Source organism: Anser brachyrhynchus, assembly GCF_964034855.1.
Source record: "Anser brachyrhynchus genome assembly, chromosome: 1".
In the NCBI taxonomy this organism is placed as follows: Eukaryota; Metazoa; Chordata; class Aves; order Anseriformes; family Anatidae; genus Anser; species Anser brachyrhynchus.
In genome coordinates, this window is record NC_137694.1 from 202,161,289 (window position 1) to 202,179,036 (window position 17,748).

General features: G+C 39.7%; 1 long non-coding RNA gene across 2 annotated transcripts; it reads left to right on the forward strand.

The window, feature by feature from the left end:
- The first annotated feature begins 761 nt into the window (after positions 1-761).
- LOC308187971 lies at positions 762-12,639 on the forward strand. 2 transcript variants are annotated; one of them, XR_013945038.1, is made up of 3 exons: positions 762-896; positions 10,385-10,550; positions 12,120-12,639. It is a non-coding gene; the product is annotated as an uncharacterized lncRNA (long non-coding RNA). The 2 variants fall into 2 exon arrangements; XR_013945039.1 differs by lacking the exon at positions 762-896 and adding an exon at positions 1,594-2,192.
- The last annotated feature ends 5,109 nt before the right edge of the window (positions 12,640-17,748 follow it).

The following is a 17,748-nucleotide window of genomic DNA, read 5'->3' on the forward strand; positions in this document are numbered from 1 at the left end:
AAATTAATAGGTAATATTTATGGACCCTAGCTTGTATTGACAGAATATTTTTTCCCTCAACAGCTGTGTGCTTTATTCTCTTGTGCCATATGCTGTTATTTTCACCCATAGAAATTGTGATTAAAGTGGTGTCCAAAAAGAATGATGTCCTTCCGCATAGGTTTTTGACCACTCTCCATCTGGAGGTCTCAGGGAGATCTTCAGCATCTCCATCTGGTACAACATTGCATCTCCTTGCTAAACACAGATGGAAGAGAGAAAAGAATATCTACTGATCAAACTCATATGAAAACTGAGGAAATGAGTGATTCAAAAGCATTCAGATAGTAAGGAACACTTCAAGAAAGATTAGAGAAATTCTTCAAACATTTTTCACAATCTATCCTCCAGATGCTCACTCCAATCTATCAGCATCCCCTTTTACCTTAAGCCAAATCCCTTTCATCAAAATTCTGCCTTGTATAGCTCTGAGGGAAGCAAAACCAGTAAGTGGGGTTAAGGCATTGAGTCAAACACTGACGTGATTTTCCATATTGTTTAACTACTTGAACGTTCCCCAGAACTATTTTGCCAATATCCCCCTACAACTATCCCAGATTGTGCTTGTGCAGGCCAAGACCATCCTGCTTTGTAGCGAAAGAAATTTATGTGGGTGGACATCAGCTGTGCATGCCACTTGCCCTTAGGGTCAGAGGACAGGCCCTAATGCTCTCTGGTTTTCTACTATAGATGGACACGGCCAGGAACACCACATGTGTAGTGAAGATTCTAATTTGCAAAGTAATGAGGTTTTATAGACACCCTTTCAGGATTTCAGTGCCTTAACTCTTCGTTCTGCAGACAGGAGGGTTTGTTGGGACTGAAAAGGTCATCGAGAGGGAAGTTACTGTGGGATGGTGCGTGTGCCAAGAAGTACTTTAGATATCCTGAAGTAAATTGTTTGGCTTATTCTGATCTTCCTGGATGGTTTTAAATAATCAAGAACTGGATTGTCCTGGGGCTTCTGTGAGCCTGCAGTGGCCTGAATTTTCTCTACCCGAAGCAGGTCTAGAGCTGGACGGGGTCAGTGAATGTGGCCTATTTGTAGAGGTTTGGTGATTGCACTGCTATCGATATCACAGGAGTGAAATCATATACTTGATAAGCATTTCTTTGCAAGGGGATGGATCCAGAGTGGTACTGTGTGCCTCCTAAAAGGGACGATGCATGCTCTGAGAAGTCAATGGGAAATGAAAGACCTCAGCATCTCTAAGCCTGGGCTCAGCATGATGCAGAAAAAGCACTGTTTCCTACTAGTATGTACCTAATTGTACTGAACTGTAGTACTATTTCTACAGTAAGATAAGTTAATGAACCTCAGCTGATTATGCTCTAGTTTACTTAATAGTTCACATTATTATTTAAATGTGAAGCAGTAAGTATGCCAGCCTGTAATTGTTTTTACTATTTCTCCTTTTTATTATAGTGCATCTGTAGTATGTGGTTTAATTATGTTTTACTCTATACTTTATATGTAAATGAAGGGAAATTTTTTTATTACTTTTTTTTTTTTTGTCTTACGTACAGCAACAGTATTAGGGAAAGATTAGCAGATGGATGGGTGGGGTGCAGGAGTGGGAGATGGGAAGGACGCAGCAGGCAATATGAGTGACCTTGACCAAGCCATGTGGGCTACATTTCCCAAAGCAGGAGGCCAGAGATCAGTGCACTCAGCAGCCCTCTGCCTTCTTTTGTGTGAGAGGCTTGTCTCTGCTGCTGAGGAGAACTGAGCAGCATGGCATGAAGTAGAGATACAGCTGTGAAATTGCTATAGATTTAGAACTTAATGGGTAGTTTTTTTCAGTCCTGCTGAGTGCCCAGAGCTCCTGTTCTCTTCAGGGGAGTCAAAACTGTAGAAAATCAGGCCACTGCTTGAGTTGCCTAAGTAAAGATTTAGTTTCCTGGCTGTTATGAGCCTCAGTTCCAGTGTACCTGTAAAAAGTATAACAATCCTCTGGCAAAATATTGCTGCTTAAAAATGTCACCGTTGTTTCTTCACCACAAATCACATCCACTTGGAAGCTATTTGGGAAGAGCAGGGAGTGAATGCAAACCTACCTGCCATTAAAGCACGGGCCACTGCCACTAACCCTGGAGTGACACGATTAGCAGAAATCCCTCTGTTGGATCATTTCTGGCTCTTGAGCTCTCAGGTAATAACTCTCCATGTGTATTCTGGTCTGTTGACTCTGTGCCAGTGCTGTGCCATCTCTGACTGGTTTTAGCCAGTGGGCAAGTTTCTAAAGTTAATGATTTTTTTTTTTACCCATCAGTGTAAGTAAAAGAGCAGTTGAGGTCCATACTCAAAATCCCATAACAGGCCTAAGGCAGAGGGAGTGCCTGGCAGCAGGGAGGAGAGGAGGATATAAAGCCATGCAGAACAGATAGGATGGGGCCATGTGGGACCACGGATGAAAAATACCCCAGGCTCTCTGTCAGTAGCTTTTTCTTCAGTGACTCGGGTGAATAAGTTCCAGAAGTGCTCTGAGATTTGGCTGAAGGAGCCTTATGAAATTGTCCCTTGTCTGTAAATGTGGGGGAAAATATTCTACATTGATTTTATTGTATTTTGCAGTTAATACACCCTATGTCACATAATTAGCGTCTGTGTTGTAATGTACGTACACAAGTGGGGAAAATAATAGAAGAGAAAATATTCAGCCTTAATTAGTGCTCCTTAAAAGCCAGGTGCTTACATATGCAACCATACTGCAGCATTGCGTACACGATGATTGCTACCATTATCTAATAGTATATTTCTCCTCCTGGAGAAGAAATCTATCTGATGAATCTAAAGTGGTATAAATACATCCAGTGCAGTAGATGAGCTACAAAACAGACTGGGATGGAAGGAAATCTGCATTTCAGTTCTCTCACCAGCTCCCCCATGATGTGAATGCTGTAAATTTAGACTAAGGTTTTTACATCCTGACTGGTGGTTTGCATTTCTTATCTTATTTTTAAAAAGGACTTACACCAAACCAGAAGCTGATAGGACACAGGTAATTTCGTCTTTCTTCTGATCTCACCAAATGCCTCCTTGGTCCTCAGTGATTTTTATTGTAATTCATTTTGTCCTTACACGTCATCCAATTCAAAGCTAATGGTTTATCCTATCAAGAGGATCACGGTGCCAAAATCTGATACACTTACTTTTCTTCTTTTTTTTTTTTTTTTTTTACTTTTTTTTTTTTTTTTTACTTTTTTTTTTCTATCACTGATTCTTGTATTAGAAGTGTGGCCTTTGCCTGGAACTGCCATCTCCAACTCCACTGTCTCAGTGACCAATGTCACCTGACCCTTTCTACAGCACCAAATCTATCTGATGGCACAAAAGGGGTTTCAGAGGGCCCCAGCAGCTATTGTCAAAATTCCAAGCTCCGATTGTGATTGGATTTTATAAAGTCTGACTTGAGGGCTTAGACTGTCTTACTGTCGCTACCTTGTCAGAACAGGCAATAGGCATTTTTCTCTATTTTTATCAGAGAACAGTAAATTCAAACCCAGCAGTAATTGCTACCAGCCCAACTTGCTGCAAAGAAAAGGTTGTTTTCAGTTAAGAGTTTTTTTGCAGGAAGAAAAAGAGAACTGTAATCAAAGGATTGTGGAGAAAGAGATAGAAGGTGGAAGGGATAGAAACAGTCCTGAGGATCAGGATTACAAGGCATTACTGTCCAGCAGAAAGAGAATGGTGAGCTACAATGGAAGCAAAAGAGAGAGTTCTGCTTTGTACGGTCACAGCGGAAAACAAAACTGCTTGTTAAGGTGCATGCAACTGACTTCTGATTTTGGGTTGCCTCCATTTTTGACCTCTGCAACTGGGATGGCCCTGGGAATGCAGATCATTTTAAGGCTGCTTTTGGAGCTTTGAAGGAAATGTTTGGGTATTCCATGCAAATGGAGCTGTCTTGGAGAAAGAGAGAGAGAGAGAGAGGGGCTTGTTGGGTAACTTGACTCATTCTTAGAAGCTAAAGTCATCTAATGAAATATAATAAAAAAAGCAATATCTTTCCACACCTATTTTTATTGCAGCACAGTTTTGTAGTCTGGATATAATGGAAATGCTTGGGAAAAGGTGCCCTTTGATTGTTACTTCAGGGCTTTAAAGTGACAAGCTGTAAAGGGTGAAGACTGACTCTTTGATCTTAAAAAGCTTCAAAAGAGGGAGCTTTACTCTGTTCAAATAATTTCAGGTAATTGTAAGTAATCCGAATTGAGTCTTAGGGCTGCAGGGCTTTACATAAGCAATTCACATTTGAAGAGGCTGTGAATAAACATGAATTCAGATTTGAGGAGCCTCTTCAGAGCATTAGACACTTTCAATAAACTTTGGTTAACCCTGTCAGGCTGAAGAAAGAGATAGCATGCCTACTGTAAAAGAGGCTTCAGCATACAGGAGAAATGATGCCAGAGGCTGGAAGGATGAAGGAAAATGGTGTGATTATGATGTACCATAGTGCTGGCCAGATCAAATGCTGCCTTTTCTTTTGCACCCAGGGGAATGGACAAGTCACGAAACATCGTTAAAGGAGCTTGTGTCAGCAGGAAGCTTGAACTCAGGAGCTTTGGAGGGCCTTGCCTTACTGTTCTTTTTAGGGCTGTAAGTGGGGATATAAAATGCCTCACTTTCCACCTTACACAGACAGGTGTAAGTTATGTTGGTGTTCAGCACTGAATGGCCTCTGCACACAGCCTGTCTGCAGCACTGGGTTCAGACACAGATCCAGTGTTCAAACAACCTGATCTCTGCTGCACACGAGGCCTTTGGGTCTGAAGAGGCTTCAGGAAGCAGACTCAGTCAGCTATCCAGGGCTAAACTGTGCCTGAGTTATAAACCCATCAGCTCCGTAAGGCAGACACCTGCACGCCATCAATTTAGTTGCTTGTGGCCCCTCGTTAGGAAATGACTTGACCTGGTATAAAGAGGCATTTACCAACACTTTATGCTCCTGTTAGGCTGGGCATACAAATAACACAAGTGTGGGAATTTTGACCTTCCTACAACTAGATTTTTTTTTTTTACTATGACTTTACTCCTTATCCACCAAAAAAAAAAAAAAGATTTTTAATGTTCAAATTTTAAAGTAGACCAGTTCTGATCCGATCTATCCTTGGAGTAAGAGGGCAGGGAGAAGAGTGATTTGAGAGCATATTTAGACCTGAGAAATCACTAGTACCTTTAGGTTAGAAGGGATGCTCAGAGAAGGGTGAATTAACAGGCTTTAGCTGTGAGCATGGCTAAAGGTGGAGAATGTGGAGAGAAAAGCAGAGACTAGTATTTGTTTGTGCCTGCTCTCCTAGTGTGATGCAACTGAAAGTTAAAGGGCTTGATTGGAATCACCATTTATATATCAGACCCAGAGAAGCACTGAAGTGCTTTAAATGAAGCTAAGCATTTAGAGAATACTCAAAGTCAATTACACCATCTCAACTGATGGTCAGTAATTTACTAACACAAAGTTAACTCAGTCTCTTGAAACCAGCCATAATCTAATGCTTCTCCTAGTTTTCTGCCCTTAAATCAAATCTAGACAGATAAGAAGGGGATTAAAGGCTAACTGAACAATATTTCGGTGTGGTTGCAATATCTGTAGTCACTACAGTATGAACCAAAAGGGAAGACGCGGTGAAAAGGTACCGCCTGTGATAGCAAAGGTAGTTTTCCACTCAGCAGCCTTTGTATTAGATTGTATATACTGGAAAATAGTTGGAGAACATCTAATATAATAGGAAATGGAATCAAGAGGAGTTTATAAACTGTCAGAATGGAAACATGAGTAGGTGAGAAAACGGTAAGACCAAAGACATTGTTGGAAGAGGAATGATTTGGAAGCTGGTTTGCAGTAGCAGTATTTCTCCTTAATGCAAGAGTCACTCCATGTGCTGCTGCTTCAAAGGGAACATGCAGTTACACCAAAAAGAGATGTTTTTGGATCACTGATTTGTAGAGATCATGCTTGTGTCTTTCTGAAGAAGTGAAGATAAACTAGCAGAGGAGAGGCAGACTCAGCATGTGCATTTTGCTATCCAGCTCACCTGTTTATGTATCTGTGAAAATACTGTACTTCTGGACTAAGCTAATTATCAGTCCACAGCTCGGTGATATTCCAGTATCCTTCAGTGCATAAGGAAAAGACACATCTGTTTTCTTAAGGTATTTCTTCACACTTCATTTCAAAAGTTGCCATTTTTTATTTATTTTTTTTTAATGTATTCTCAAGGGCATTCTCATTACAGTTATATTTTTGTCTGTAATATACAGAAACAGGAAATTTCCTTAGGATTAAAATGATGCTTATAAGGCAGTTTTTACTCACATTTTACTGAATATCAAGCTTTATTTACAGTATTTTTCTTGCAAAAGAATCAAACCATGACTGTCATGTAGCCGTCAAATAAACCTAGCCCTTGTTAAAGGATGAAGAGTACGAAAAGTGCCTATGGCATGGAGTTACTGTTTTGCCTCTGAAATCTAGTCCAAGAGTTATTAAATCTCAGTGGGTTAGTTTTATTACTATAGCACATCTAGACTTTAGGTCTTAATACTTCAGAGTGTTAATGCAGTGAGGGCAAACCTATGTAATACAATATTTAAAACATATAAATAAATTTTTCCCTCTTATGAGTATTAAAGTTCTATTCTCAGAAGAAAAAGGGGTGTTTTTCCTAATCGAAATCCAGCTAAATTCACTACGCGAGGTCTACTTTAATTTATTGAATTTGGTGGAAATATTGGTGTTTCAGCTCTACGTTTGAGATGCCACTGTTGCTATTTCAGGTGTGCATATGCTATCTATCTGTTATGGAATATCTTTGTGCATGGCACTCGTCCACATGCAGATAAAACTGAAAGCGAGACTGGGAATAGTTTCGTAGCTTGTTGGCTAGAGGTGCACAGGCATTAAGGGGATATATTGGATTCCAGTTCTTGCACCAGCTTATATCAAAGTATTTACACAAAGAGAGGCCTTCCTTCACCTTGAGCATGCACCATGTAATGACCACTTACTTGCCTTAATTCCATGAACTGCCTTTAAAACCTTGTGGAAGCTTGTAAGGGCTGATAATCTCCTCTCTCTAAATCTGCTCTCTCAACATTTTCCAATCTTTCAGCCTTGCCAACTGAAGCATATTGCTAGGCTTCTGTTAGTTTGTGTCTTCCCATTCTTTGGAGTTTGGTGTCAGCATATCAGGACTTCTCATGTAGTAGAATCTGCTTTGGGGATGACTGTATCTGATGCACTTTTAAAACATTTCTGGGGGCTACAACAGGGACATCTGTGGATGTAGCCTTCTGGCAACGGAAGGGTGATGGGCAAGGAGGGGTCTGTTTTCTTTAATTCTGATAATATTTGTTGTATACTCTTGGACCCTTGCACAGAAGGAAGTCAACTTTTCATTTGCCTCACCAAAGACAGACATACCACAGTAGGCAATATTTTTAGGGCTTAATTTAAACTTCTTTACCCATCAACCCTAATGTCATTCCTAGTGCTTAAAAAAGAGTTTATATTCCTTTTAAATTCAGTAAGCACTCATACACATCTTCTGGTCACCTGTGTTGAATGATGATACATTCTAGTTAACAGGGCTGTAATGGAAAATCTTTTTGTATTTAAAGTACTGTGTTTGGTTAACTGGACCTCTCATAAATGTTGAGGACACTGCAAGGCGAAAAGGAGGACAAAAAATATAAAAAGTGAATTCTCAGTTTTGTTTTTTAATTTCAAAGCTTCACTTATGAAAAAATATTGATGAGGTTTGGAGATCTTACCAATGTGTATAAATACCTGAAGGGAGAGTGCAGAGAGTGCAGAGACCAGGCTCTTTTCTGTGGTGCCCAGAGACAGGACAAGAGGCAGTGGGCACAAACTGGGACACAGGAGGCTCCCTCTGACCATCAGGCATCAATTCTGTACTGTGTGGGTGAGGGAGCACTGGCACAGGTTGCCCAGAGAGGCTGTGGAGTTTTCTCCTTAGAGATTTTCAAAAGCCGCTTGGACATTGTCCTGGGCAGCCTGCTCTGGGTGTCCCTGATTGAACAGGGGTTGGACCAGATGGACCCAGAGGTGCCTTCCCACCTCAACCATTCTGTGATTCTGAGAATCAAACAAAACATAGATGGAAGGGATAAAGAGCAGGAGGGCATTAAAACATAAAACTACATTTTAAAAAAGAAAAAGAAAAAAAAACACTTTATTATTCCTCCTACTCCCGATATTTCATGGTTTAAAGGTTAGGTGGCATTTATATTTCTTTAGTGTTGTAATGACATTTATGGCTGGCCATCTGACGGAAGAATTTTTCTACATTATACACTCTTTATGCCACTTTTTAAAAACAGATAAAAAGGATTAGATTTCTCTTAAGACATCTAGAAGTCTTCTCCCCTTTAAAAGCCTATTCCCCACTTACATGCTAAGTATTCTCTGCATTCGTGTGTATTAGGAATTGTAGTACGTGTTCTTGTCAAATAAACTCACCTAACAAAGAATAAACTGTCAGCTTAAAAAGCCCATTCTCATTTCTGGCTGTTCCTTCACATTATTGTGCTGTTCTCTGTTTAATTTTTAACTTATATTCACTCATCAGAACCATTTATTTGGTGTGGGTACAAAAACAGCTGGTTGGAAGGGTTAGGGCAGCTGTAGAAAAGAAAAGAATGACAATGAAATTACAGTCTTAGAGATGACCTGACCCTAATCTATTCAAGAATAAATGTCCTGATTCTATTTTAGTGACCCATTTTATGCAGAAAGAAGCATAATAAAATCTAACAGTTAAAAAATAGAGCCAAAGAAATTTAAATGGAAAAAAATATGCATTTTAAAGAGCAAATTATATTAGGGAACAATTCAGCTTATGATGAATACCAGTGACTTTTGTGCGTTCTTAGGATCACAGAATGATTTGGGTTGGAAGAGACCTTACAGATTATCTAATTTCAACCCCCTGCCATGGGCAGGGACACCTCCCACCAGACCAGGTTGCTCAAAGCCCCATCCAGCCTGGCCTTGAACACCTCCAGGGATGGGGCATCCACAGCTTCTCTGGGCAGCCTGTGCCAGGGCCTCACCGGCCTCTGAGTGAAGAATTTCTTCCTTATGTCTAATCTAAACCTACCTTCTTCTAGTTTAAAGCCATGTTTCTTGTTCAAAAAAAGTTTAATGAAAGCCGTTCTTACAGAAACAACTGGACAACACTTCATGACATGGATTATTCAGGGCTCAAATTAAATTGTGCTATTGATTCTTCCTGGCCCTAAAACATTGTAATCTATGAATTATACTGATTGCATAATTAGATATTAAAGAATTAAAATCTATGAAATATGCTATGATACAAAGTAATTAGGAAAGCTATAAATTTTGTGTAATGGTAAATGAACTTTAAAAGTTTTTCTTTAAAAGAATGCAAAACTTTAAAGGAAAAACTTTTACATTTTGAGAATATTGGCTTTTACTTAAATTAATTCTGATTGCATCAATATATTTTTGGCAGTTTTATAAATTGCTGATGTCTCTTTTAGATGCAATATGGAAAATCTTCCTCCTGAGGCTTTGTAGTTTTGTATGTAAATAGCTCTGTAAACACACAGAAGTATGTAGGTACGGTTTTCTGTTCCATGCAAGCATATATATTAAAAAGATTACTTTTTTTCCCCATCTCAAACTCTAGTGCTGAACATAGATTGACAAATTAATGGAAATTTCTGCTATTTCTGCTCAACTCCCACACATGTTCTGTACCAGTGGAGCATTGGCAGGTCCTTTACAGGTGAAATACGAAGAACGGTGCATATGGAAAAGACATCTTAAACCTCTAGAAAGCAGCCAACTTAAAACAGGTTTCCTCGGGATTACAATAAGCCATGGCTGCAAGTCATGCTTCACTGTTCAAGTTTCAAGTCTCAATCTTCGTCTGCTAAGCCATTAGAAGTGTTTCAGAAGGTTTGCAAAAACCCTGCAATGATAAAATGTGTTTTTTGCATCCTCAAAAGTAACACAACTGCTTATATTCAGATTTTTTAAAGCTATTTGACAGCTGTCTGAGAACAGATTACTTCGTTTGTAAAGGTTAAATTTATAAGCTTCTTGTAATGAGCTTTAGGAATGGAAATGTAAGTGTGATATTAACTTCAGGCATCAATACAGACCGTATATAAAAGTTAAAGACTAGATGATGGCCCATTCAAAAGGCCAACTTTACATAGAGCATAATGGTAAAATATTTTATTAGCATGAGAGACTCGACAGTGCAGAATCAGGACCTATAAATTTTTGTTTGAAGGAAATATGACTCAGAATTTTTTGCATATTGCATGTGTTTCCACTACATTGTTCAGGTTGAGATGCAGCTAAGGACAAAGAACATGATCCACAGTGCTACTGCAGAAAAAGTCCCTATCTTCAGTGCATAAAGACTATGGAGAAGATAAGGGCAGGTACCCATAAGCGGAGAACATCACCAAGAGGAACTGAACTGATAGCTACCATTATGATCATGACCCAGTAAGTTGTACTGAAAACATATTGTGGCATAATGGCTGAAAAAAAAAAATGTGGTCACTGCAGCAGAGTAAGTTCTTTCATAGATTTACAGTGGAAGAAGGAAATGGATTTATAGATGTTTAAACTGAGCTTCTCCCAAGCAACAGGCACTTCAGAGGACAAAGGACAATGTGGTCCTTTAGATGCAGTGGCCACAGCTCTTTTCCCAGGCTTTCTATTCTGAATGAATGCTAAAAAGCAGGATACGGATGATTGCTTAGGGCACTGGAAACGGAGATGGGCAAATAACATCAGGATGCCTCATCTAAGGGAGCCAAGTGCTGGTGCTCTATGGAAATGATAAATTAGGGAATAATCATTGTATTCTGGGTGGATACTTGCTGGCAAGGTGGCCTGTATTCTGTGAGAAAAGCTTCTGTGTTAGCTCAAATGGGGAAAATAAACTGTGGCAAGAGTCAGAGAAACATACTGCACTGACTGTAGTGATAGCCCCAGTGGTGTTGGAGGTGGGAGAAAGTTGTTTTATTTTTTCAGTCCTTTCTAGCTTTTATACTAAACATATTTATCTTAAACATTCTAGCTTCAATCTAGCTTTAATATTAAACCTAGTCATTGATATTAATGTTGTGCTAGACCAGCGTATTATAGATATGTTACAGATTAGAAAAACAAATGCTTGAACTTAAGTATTTAAACTTGGATACTTAGACTTTTAGGCCTGAAGTAGTCAATGCAAGGAAGAGTGAGCTTTTCCTCTCAAGATAAGAGTTTGACCTTGACACAACCTCTAGACAGCCTCTTTCTCTCTGGTGATCAAAGAGAGTTCAGGGTGTCTGGCTGACAGACATTCAGTTTGTCAACACTTTGTTCAGGTGAGATACAGTAATTCCAAAGTGCTCTTACTAGGTTTCTTTTAGACCTCTTGTGCTTTGTTTCTTACAGTTTTAATCTTGATTCAGGAGGATTCCTTGCTCTCTCTTTTATTTTCTTTCCCTAAAAGTCAATACTGCTCTCAGATGAGAAATCTTATTTTCCAAGCTTCACTCTGGAAAAAAAAAAAAAAAAAAAAGTTTTGTTGTTAAATTGTCTGTAGCAAGACATGAGTCAAAAAGTCAAACAAAAGCTCTGCTAAAATGAAAGGGCCTTGAGGAAGAATGTGTCTATAACTATTTATCTGATACCTGCACCTGCTTTTATCTTCACTGATCATTAGTGGTCCATAGTCATTATGGAGTTGTGTTTGCCCATCTTCTTACACAGAAGGAAAAATGCCTTATTCTGTCCTCGTGAGAGGAAACTGTAAATAGGAGACATGTGGTCTGTAACTTTATGAACACTTCAAACTCACGTGAGTTGGCAGTGCACCCCGAGGTGGTGTTTCCTTCTATTTTGTGTCCCCAGCTGTGCACTCCCGATGTTTCCCATGTACTAGAGTTGAAACTGAAGTATAAGTCAGCTGCTCCAATTGATCTGTAGAAACCTACCGTACACATAAACAACAGCAAAAGCATTTCCATCAAATCTTATATAAATCATCTTTTTTATTTTTTATTTTTTGATCTTACACAGGCATGGAGACGTAAAACACAGTTGAAGGTGTGGAGTGAGTAGAGGAGAACTGCTGCTTTTGGCAGCAACCTGAAGCTACACTGGAACAGATGTAGTGTGAAATGCCTGTGGTGGGTTGACACTGATGCCACTCTCCCACTCCTTTAAAATACAGGAGAAAATATGATGAATGAAGGTTATGGGTTGAAGGACAGGGACATCACTCACCAGTTGTTGCCATGGGCAGAAGAGACTCAGCATAAAGGAGATTAATGTAATTTATTACCAACTAGATCAGTGAGAACTAAAAGCAACCTAAAAACACCTTCCCCCTATCCAACCCTTACTATATAAACCCTATTTGGGGTTCGGATATTGTTGGGACTTCACAGGTTTTGAATGCCCACATTTAACTTTCAGTGAGACTTATTTGGCAGTGTCAAGGATCAGATTCAAATTTGAAGGCCTCACTTGAAAATCCCTAGCCCAAGACCTTGCCTAGTCTCCTGGGTTATTGTAATATATATTGTAATACACACCAGGCACTGAATTTAAAAAAAAAAAAAAAAAGCTAATATAAAAAGGCTAATGAACAATGCCTGTAATCAAGGGAGACGATGCAGTTCTAACAGGTGGGTAGGCACAGTAATGATTAACTAATGCTTAAGTAAAACTGAAGCCATGATAACTTTTTTTTTTTTTTTTCCTCTGGAGAAGCAATGACTAAGCCCTGGGTTGCTCTTCTTGCATTACTTTCAGCTGGACCTGGAGGTTGTTAAGTCTTTCTGGATAGCAAGGCCAGATCTAAGGAAAGTTCAGCAGTTGGTGAGGTGCAAGCTACCTGCTCCCCCGTGCTGCATACTATTCCCCTCCCTGTTATGCTCTTCTTTTTACTGCATATTCTGTCTTGCACCATTCCTTGCCTTGCTCTGGTAGCTGCTGTGGCTACCAGAGAGCAGTGTTATTTATTTTGTATCCAAATAACATGTATGTATTTGTGTTATATTGAGAATTAAGGCAGTCTCCCATCTCACAGATTCCAAGTAGTTTCCTTATTTTCTGTCCTCTCGGGAAGGATTCTTATATAAAGTCTCTTCGCCTTCAGGTTGTATGTTTAGCACTAGCACAGGTTACCCAGAGAGGCTGCGGAGTCCTCTTTCGAGATATTCAAAAGCCATCTGGTCATGGTTCTGGGCAACATACTGTAGGTGGTCCAGCTTGAGCAAGGAGGTTGGACCAGATAACCTTCAGACGTCCCTTTGACTTCAACCATTCTGTGACTCTGTAATTTGCATCCCAGTACTGCATGTTGTTGCCCTCCTCTTAGGATAACTACTCAACCTATACACATCTAGACAGAGTTAACTGACCTGGATTTTTATACACAATTAGTACTATACTTCTTTCTCTGCTTTGGAATCCCCTTCTTAATAGAAACCAATCTTTCCCACACTGATCCATGTGATCCAAGATGATTAGTCCTGTCTATCACTCATTTTTTATTTCTCTCCATGTAGCCTTACCAGAGAGTGCCTGTTGGACTTCAGATTCCCTTTCCTTTTCTTGGGATGGGAGAAAGGGGCAAAACTGTCTCTTTTACTTTCTGGCCTTGGCTACCTGGCTACGCATGTTACAGCTGTCATTTCTGCCATACCTTACAGCCTTCTTCCCCTTTTCCAGCTGCTCCCAGCTCTTGCTGGTGTCATACTCCCATTTGTGGTGCAAAAAATTTTGACCAAGGGGACCCCTAGCCAGGCAGTCAGCCCATTTTGCATGCCCCAAAAATGAGACACAAAAATAACTGACTTTCTGTGAGTAACCAACCAAATGACAACAGTGCCAAGATTTCTCAATACTTATTCATGGACTTCAATCATCAGTTTGTCCTTTCTGCTCTGAAATAATTTATGGTACTACATGATAAATGTTTGCTAAACAAAATCTAGCTCATCATCTGGGTCATACATTGTCTAGCTTGTAGATAGTAATTGTCAAAAGTGACAGATGGGAAAAATGCAGGTATAGTAGGTATTTATTTGTGTAAGTTTCAGTAGATAATGAAATTAAATAATTATGAATATGTAATTTTGCTAATCACTAAATATATTTACATAATCCCTTTTTCTCACAGCGATTATAGGATTTGTGTGGCAAGACTTACTTTGAAGCAGCATATTATTTATCTCCACATTTGGTATTCCATTTTTCAGCATAGATGGGTTTTATTTCTGATTTCCTCTTGCATATACAATCACTTCTTTTCCAAAGCAGCACTGTTCAAAGCTGAGAAGCACTCTGGGGATTTAGCCTTACTGTATGTACTGGAGTTTTAAGCTTTATGCAAAATTATTTGCTATCAGTGCTGAATATCCCTGCACACCCCTAAAATAAATTGGCAGTTTCTAAGAGCTTCTACAGTCTGGAGGATCTGACAGAGTAAAGAAACACTGTATAAATGGTTATGTTTTGTTTTCCTTCACTCCTCTGTTTGTAGTGTCAACACATTGTCTTTGAGCTCTTGAAGAGAGCTGAGCAAATAATTTTTAATGATTCACTCTATAAATTTGGCCTAATGTTTGTGTTTGCAGGAAGGCTGCAAAGCTCAGGCCTCTTCAATAAAACGTTTAACTACTCTGTAAAAGGGTGCCTCCTGCCTTCAGTAAGACTAATCTCAGGCTTGAAATTAAGTACATGCTTAAAAGCACCAAACCTTTTCTGTGGCAAATCACCTGTCCCGGTCCATAGTATGCAGAAGCTCTTTACAGCGACCCCTTCAAAAAAAGGCATAGCAGCATAATAGCGAGTGCAACATCTTTTGTCTCTGCGTAGATTGCAGGAACGGCTGATATTGCAGATTTCAAAGCAAGCTTCAAGCAAGCAGCTTTAAAGGTATCTGCCCAGGGGGAAAGTTTTTCTGTCTTTCTGCTAGCCTGTGCTTTTGAGGCATAAAAAGTTGTCTCTTTTCAAAATTGTCATCTTTAATATTATAATTAGAAGTTAGAACTACCTCTGTAAGTGTCTGGTGAGTCTCTGTGATGGTGTGCTTCTGCTCACCACCACCTACACCTTCAGTCTGGCCATCGCCTTGCTCAAATAATGACTGTTGCTTGCAAGGCCTTGATCAGTCAGATAGCAACCAGTGTCCTGGCTACACACGAGGCCTTGCTCAGGCACATGGTGACCACAATATCAGCTCTAACTTGGTACTGGAGAAACTGTCAGACAGACTTCTTGCTCAGCAGCTGCAGGCCAACAGAGCATGCACCAAACAAACAAACAAACAAACAAAAAACTCAATATGACTATTAGTCCATCATTTTGCCCCATGAATAGTGAGCAGGCCAAGAGCCCTTTGAGGTCTTCTGCATGGCAGCTGGCTGCACAATAGGATCATTCAGAGGGTGGTGAGGCCCTGGCACAGACTGCCCAGAGAAGCTGTGGATGCCCCATCCCTGGAGGTGTTCAAGGCCAGGGTGGATGAGGCCCTGGGCAACCTGATCTAGTGGGTGGCATCCCTGCCCATGGCAGGATGGGTTGGAACTAAATGATCTTTAAGGTCTCTTCCAACCCAAGCCATTCTATGAAATTCTATAGAGCAAATCTCCCCTTGAGTTGGGATGCCTCTCACACCTGCTGCAGAGATCCCTTACTCCTCATGAGAGATTCCTTGCTGTAACAGATCCCTGATAAGTGATAAATAGCTTGCTAAACTAAGGTTATATTTTTGGTTGATTGTGCGCATATCGGAGAATGGACTGGAAGCAGCCAAGAGGAGAAGGAACTGGGTGTGTTGGTTGTTGAGAAGCTTAACATAAGCCAACAATGTGCACTTGCAGCCCAGAAAGCCAGCCTTATCCTGGGCTGCATCAAAAGCAGTGTGGCCAGCAGGGTGAGGGAGGGGATTGTCTCCCTCTGCTCTGCTCTCGTTGAGACCCCACCTGGAGACCTGTGGTCAGCTCTGTGGTCCCCAGCACAAGGACACGGACCTGTTAGAGTGGTTGCCTCTCTAGGCAACCAATTTCACCTAAATTTGGATTCTATTTACATTTACGTCTGTTTGTTCGTGTCAGGGGAATAATTACAGTTTCTCCTATGGTAACTTTAATCAGAATTTATCCTTTAGTATTTCACAGAACTCCCTTTTGTGAAGCTATTTCAACAATTAGTACAAACATTGAGGAAGTCCTGAACTAGGATTTTTCCTTTTTTTTCTGTCTATCTTGAGCTTTATTTGCCTTTTTATTTTTATTATTTCACTGATAAAAGTAATGCTAAGCTTCCAAGGGCATAATTCTTCTTGTATGTTTAGAAGCCTTAAAAGATGTCACAAGTAAGGAACTCAGTTTAAAATATGGATAGTGTTAACTGTTTTTCAACCTACATATAGGACTAATCACAGTCTAAAGTCTCCTCCATCAGACATGCTCCTGCTGTTACACTCTTTTCTGTTATGATTAATAACGTCTGAAATCTGAAACCAAGTCAGCTGCACTATAATAAACTTGGTATCAATTTTACAGGTCACAAATAACCATGTAATACAATAACCCTCTATATGTTCCAGACCAACGTGGGACCACATGCTTGTGGTGGGGAGCAATGACTGGGTAATTTCATGAGGAATGAAGACCATACTCAGGGAAAAGAATCTGAAAGATGAAAGCATTTTCTACAGGAAAGGCAGAGTCAGAAAAGAAAAGCATGCTTTCCAAAGATGGCTACCTTTAATGGTATGAACTATCTTCAATCTTTAAAATGTTTCTGTGCATTTTGGAGTGTGTCCAAATGATGAATAATTCATCCTGAACAGAAAGAATATGAACAGTTAAAGAACATGACATAAGACTAAAAATGGTCAGTTAGCAAATCTGCGAGGAAAGATTAAACAAAAATTTTGCTTTGAAGATGAGATTTGGGAACAGATATAAGGTGGTCTAGCTCAATTACAGTCAATACATTAGGCAAAAACTACAGGAGATTACTTTGAGGAACAGGACCATCATGTAAAAGCCTATGAAAATACTTAGAAGGAAAGGATTAAGTGTTCCATATCCAGCTTGCAAAATGATGTGGTTAAGTGGGATTCTCAGCTTTCATTTAAGAAAATAAAATTTCTTTGGTCACAGGTGTACAGAAAATGTGAACCAAGTGAACCGTACTGACTGAAGGCAAGCAGTGCCCTTTTTTTCTTTTAAACTTAATCTTATGAATGCAAAGTCAGATTCATGGTTTGCTGACATCTGTTTTCCAATTGTTCTGCACTGTGGGCTAATGAGACTTTACAGAAAAAAAAGTTACTCTTTTTTATCTCTTACTAATAATTATCTGAATAAACCTCATGACCACAATATGCATCCATATAAATTCACAGATTGTTTCCTTTGGCTACCTTGTACTTGCAGCATCTAAATGCTGTCAAGTCATATGTTTCTGACACTGGTAAAATGCACAATTATACAAAGTCTGAAAATAACAGTGGTTAAACCCCAAAGGGATTCTCAGACATATACTTGCCTGTCACACTGGCATGGCCCAAACTGGCAGATTTTTAGAAATAAGCAGTAATTAATTTTTCCGGAAGGAAGGAAGAAAGGAAGGAAGGAAGGAAGATAGGAAAAGAGAAAGAGAGAGGGAGAGAAAGAGAGAGAAA